Source organism: Rosa rugosa, chromosome 7 (assembly GCF_958449725.1).
Source record: "Rosa rugosa chromosome 7, drRosRugo1.1, whole genome shotgun sequence".
NCBI classification, from domain to species: domain Eukaryota; kingdom Viridiplantae; phylum Streptophyta; class Magnoliopsida; order Rosales; family Rosaceae; genus Rosa; species Rosa rugosa.
In genome coordinates this window covers 32358990-32364989 of record NC_084826.1, presented here as the reverse complement: position 1 = coordinate 32364989, position 6000 = coordinate 32358990, and positions in this window count along the sequence as shown.

Sequence of the window (6000 nt, the reverse complement as noted above, 5' to 3'; positions counted from 1 at the left end):
TCTAGCCCTTCTTTCACCAATCTTCAATCCTTCTCTCACTCAGATCTCCAGCCCTTCTTTCACAATTCTTCAATCTTTCAACAACATCTCCCTCAACACTCAACCATGTATTCTTCGATTTTCTCATCCTCTCACCCCATGACCAAAGAACCACAAACTCTGCAACTAATGGAGCTACAAACCCCGCAACAAATGGAACTACAACAACAGCAACCAACAGAGGAGGGAGGAAACACCCAAGCAGCCGGAAGTAGTGCCAACATGGATTTCTGGCGAAGCCGTACCAGGTGGATTCCTACTCCAGATCAAATAAGAATCCTCAAGGATCTTTACTACGACAAGGGAGTTAAGTGCCCAACTACAGAGCACATTCACGAGATCTGTCTCCAGCTGAACCAGTATGGACAGGTTGAGGGCAAGAACATTTACTTTTGGTTCCAGAACGTCAGGGCTCGAGAGAAGCAGATGAAGAGGTGTAATCAGGCTGCTCAAGTGCCCATGGGAACTAGTTCTCCTGGTACTGGTAGATCCATTGATCTCAATTTTGGGTCCACTGGTTCTACTGGTGCTGGTGGATCCATCGACATCAATTTTGGGCCAGCTGGTGGATCCATTGACATCAATTTTGGGTCCACTAGTTCTACTGATGATGGTAGATCCATTGATCTCAACTTTGGTTCCACCGATTCTACTGGTAATGAAGGATTTCTTGATTTAAATTTTGTTTCATATTCTTCCTCACACTTCAACACTAATACCAGTACAACTCTTTTGGCACAACAGGAGGACAACCATCCCTGCAACAACGAGGAGGAGATCACCAGGAGGTTGAAACTCTTCCTCTGTTCCCCGTGCACGGCGAGGACGTCTTTGGTAACCCGAAGACTACTTCCGAGGAAGGTAGCGCATTTGGTTACTATTCTGGTGGCTCAGGCGGTTACAACAGTGGCTCTAACGTTTCTCTTGAGCTCAGCCTCAATCCATCCGGAGCTGCTGACTAGGCTTAGCATAGCATAGTCCTCGTTTTCCTTTTTGTAATATAAAATCAATAAGATTGCATGCATGTCGTTTCTTCTTTTTGTTAAACCAACAACAACACCAAGGATCAACCTTGGTCACCCAATACTATTTTCAAAACCATTGACAACTCTGCTGCACACATCAATCATAATGATTTATCACAAACAATCAATTAAGTTGCACAGAGGTCTAGCTAGCATCCTCTGAGTCAAACCAAACACAAACAATTTCGTCGTTAGAATTAGGGTTTAATAAAGCTAAACACATCCTGAGTTAGCTAGGAAAAACCCACATCCTTAGAGTTACCCATACAAATCTTATAAAATCTCAACCATTTCCTCTATTAATTGCTCCATTAAACTTACCACAATTCATACCCTATGAATTTACGATTTAGAAACCGAATCAAACTCCATATCGCATAGTAATTCACTTGAACCACTATGGATACCCAACAATGTCACTACAATCAATACCCAAAATTGCACTTAACCATTTCTCCTAAAATCCATCACCACAGAAACACACCCTCATCTAATAACATTTACAGAGAGTTGACTCTAAATCTCCCCATTATTTACCGACCAAGATCAAACTCCATTTCAAAACTTTAAGTGTCCCGCCTACTTAAACTTAAAACACAAACAACCTCAAATTCACTTCAGTCCAACTCCATACTACGATCCAAAACTTAAGAAAACTAGTTCACAAAATCAATTTCCTTCACTTAAATAAAACTATGTCCACAAGTCATAGTCAGGTCAACAGACCAAGGTGTCCAAACGGAGAATTTCCAATCCAGTTGTCTTGTGAAACGCAAAATATCAATCAAAAATGATGCTCGCAACATCAACCACGTATACAAAACATGTTCCTCGGATCTCGATTTAAATTTAGAAATACTAAAACTACCACTAGTCCCACTTCAAATAGCCCTTAAGATTTTAGGTACTCGGAGAGAACTCAAATATATAGTCGTTTGTCTCAATCACTCAAACACGAGATCAAACTCCGTTCTCGCACCTCAAACTCTGCTCAACAACTTACAAGCACATGGAAGAATTAACCACAATAATTTCTTCCCTAACCGCAACACTACTCACAACTCCACATGAGTCTAGAATCTATTCAAATGCATCTGTATGTCCAACTTAAGAAGGCAACATTTATAACAATTCATACTCGTATCCACACTAGGTACGTGCATAGGTCAACATCATGCCTTCAACCAAACACTTCAACATCCAAAAGGACCTCACTTCCATAAAACAAATCTCACCGACTCATCAGAGTTAAATCTAGAGGTCTCTATTCCTCGAAAATTACAACCTGCGGAAACTAAACTTATTCTAATACGAACTTAGAAGACAACTCTACCGTCCTACAGACATACACGCTGTCTAGACCCCATACTAAGACATACCCAATGATTATACCAGTACCGAAGAGTATATGATGGGGATCCGCTGCAGACGGGCCATCACTCGGGGAGTACTGATTATCACCAAATATGTACCTTACGCTCTGATACCAAACTGTCACGCCCCTAAACCCTAAACCACACCACTCGCCACTCAAATATAAAATCTCGAAAACCTCGAGTTCATTATTACAATTCACTCTTACAAAGTAAAATTGTAAAGCCCTAAATGAGCATAACATACTTCACTACAGAAAATCAGAGTATCACAAAGCAGCTACTCTACGCAGTTCGATCACCTTCCTGGTTCTCCTGTCCTGTAGGATTTCCCGCTACACCATTTGAATTTAATAGTGCACCGGGAATTGGCAACAACACAAAACCCGGTAAGCTTTAAAGCAATCTTTAAAGCTCGTATGAGTAAACAAGAAAAGAGGGTTGATTTTATTAAATTTCACTTCTTTTTAACTCAAAGAAACAACCAACAATTACCACATATGCAAGAAGCATCAAGAACTCATAGAAATCCACAAGGAACACATTTCCACACACCTCTATCCACATTATCGTCACTTTGGCCCTACAATTCTCTCACCACCTATTTCACCACTTTGGATCACACCACTTTGGTCTACAATTCTCTCACCACCTATTTCACCACTTTGGATCACACCACTTTGGTCTACAATTCTCTCACCACCTATTTCACTACTTTGGATCACACCACTTTGGTCTACAATTCTCTCACCACCTATTTCACCACTTTGGATCACACCACTTTGGTCTACAATTCTCTCACCACCTATTTCACCACTTTGGATCACACCACTTTGGTCTACAATTCTCTCACCACCTATTTCACCACTTTGGATTACACCACTTTGGTCTACAATTATCACCACTTTGGTCTAACAATTATCACCACTTTGGTCTAACAAATATCATATCAACCAAGTTATCACGATTCCACACACACCTCAATGTCACACCATTCCATATATAATCATGTAAATATATATATACGTAATCATCCACTCAGGAATGACTACTAATACCAACTATAGTTCAAGACTTCAATTATAAGAATCGTGAAATTCATTTGTATAAATAAAATCATTTTACTTACCTATGGACCGTAGTTGATCAAGTCCATATGATTTAAAACAAATATTTATTCCATAAATATTTTCACACAATTACGACAAATAAATTAATTAAATATCATTGGTTCGTAATATGAACCACGTGAGGTTTACTCACCTCTAATCCTGCTGCGTCTTCTTAACAGCTCAAAATACGATCCACAATCGTCCACCAACTCAAACCGTCAATCACTTAGTCAGATACGATCTTAACTTAGCAATCATTCATAAACCACACATATACGGAAATCCAACGGTCGGATTCTAATTTAATGATGATCCAACGGTCAGATCGAATTTATATGATGATCCAACGGTCGGATCCTCACGGATCGCCCTTAGGATCATCCTCCAAAATTATCACGAAGATCGAACGGTCGGATCTTCCTGAATCGTCCTTACAAACATCTCCACAAAATTTATACGAAAATCCGACGGACGGATTCTCACGAATCGCCTCCCTAATCACTGTTTTGCATTTATACGAAGATTCAACGGTCGGATGTTCGCCCATGACCACACAAAGCCACTGGGACAGTCATAAGATCATCATATCAAAACTACAAGTCCATCTGACGGTCCTAACTTCACAGATCACAAATCTAACGATCGAAATCGATCGAAACTTAAAAATTCATAACTTAATCATACGATCTCCAAAAATTATGAATTATATATGCACACGATCGTATCGACACGTAGAACACAAAAATGGACAGAAGCTGCCCTTGGAGTGGCCGGAGGTCGCCGGAAACTACCATCACAGTGGCGGCGCCGCCGCCCATCTAAAGTCAAAATTTGATAAAACTCACAACATGAAAGTCCTTCATCTCAACTCCAATTTCACTTTTCATAACTACGACAAATTCAGATTATAAGCCAAAAGATTGAATTTTACCTTGGAAGTCGACGGATCCGATGAACCCTAGTTTCAAAACTCCAAAATTCGATCACCCCGGATCAAATCGCTGCAAGCCTTCTTGGGGATAGCTTCTACTTCCTCTGGGCTAGAAAAGCCCTCAAAGAACTCGAGCTATAGTGGCCGGAGCTGGGAGAACCAAGGTGGCGAAGGAAGACGATTTCCAGCTCGGGCTGTGCGGCTTCTCGGTCTTCTAGCGGCCACCACGATGGTTATCTCAAGTCGATGTCTTCTGGAAAGTTGTAGAAAACTTCACAGTGAGAAAAATTGCTTTTGGAATCAGGTCGATCGGAGGCCTGTAGAGGAAGATATGGCCAGACAAAGTAGAGCCCAGAAAAAGTGGGGAAGAGCGATTTCGTCTCCGACGAGGCTCTCTTCTCGACCTTGTAGAGCCTCATACAGCTCGTATTTCACTTCGATTTCTTCTACAAACTCGTAAAGGGGGTCGAGACCAGAAAACCCCACTTTGTTTCACATCAATCGGTGGCCGGATGAGGAAGAACGAAGGTGACGAAGGGAGGGGGTCGCGGCTGGGCTCGGGAGAGAAATGGGGAGAAATTTCTGGAGTTCCAGAAATTCTGTCCTCATTTGCAATATTCGGATTTTTTTTTCATATTTATAGAAAATCCCAATTTTCAAATATTCGTAACTTATTCATACGAACTCCGAATATTGCGTTCCATATGTCCACGAACTCGTATCGACGCGCTCTACAACTTTCATGAAGGAAGTTTTCCCAATTTCCCAATGTATAAAAAGTCACTTTTTGAGACCCCCTAAATAACGTTAGTTTTCAAAAATTAATCGTTCGAACTAATTCCACAACTTCTCCGAGCCTCGTACTCGCTCCCACTATCGTGAAATCATTTCTAAAAATCCACGGAATTTAATTTGGATTTTTCGGGGTATTACAGATGGTCTGGTGGGGGGTTAGCGAGGCTGGGATCTGCCGAACTCGGAGCTAATCGGACATCTCCGATATGGTTTGGTTCGAGGGGATCTGATTTGGAGAGGGGAGTGGGTGAGAGCTGCGGCGCGTCTAGCTGGCTAGCTGGCCTGGGGATGATGAAGGGTTGGAAGGTCGGCCTGCGTTTGCTTGGAGCAGACTAGGTGACGACGGAGGCGCTGCCGGCGGTGGGCTGACGCGACAGAAACAGGCGGGATGGTGGTGTCGTGAACTGTGCAGTCTGCAACTTAGGCTTGGGCTTGATGGAGTTTGGGCCCAGGCTTTGGTCTTGGGCCCAGGTTGCCTCTATTTTTCTTTCATGTTATATTGTTTTTTACATCTAGTAATTTGTGGATTCTTGCCAGAAATAAATCCCTACCACTATTTGGTAGGGCGAAGTGGGCTTTGTTCCGGTATGCACACTCAGTGTGCCTTGTCTGGTCTAGCGAGGCGGCGAACTGTTTACTTGATTAAATGGACGCAACCTCCTAGTGGCAGGATGAAATGGAGTGTCGCCGGATTCGTTTCCGTGCGGCAACATAGTAGGAAAGCT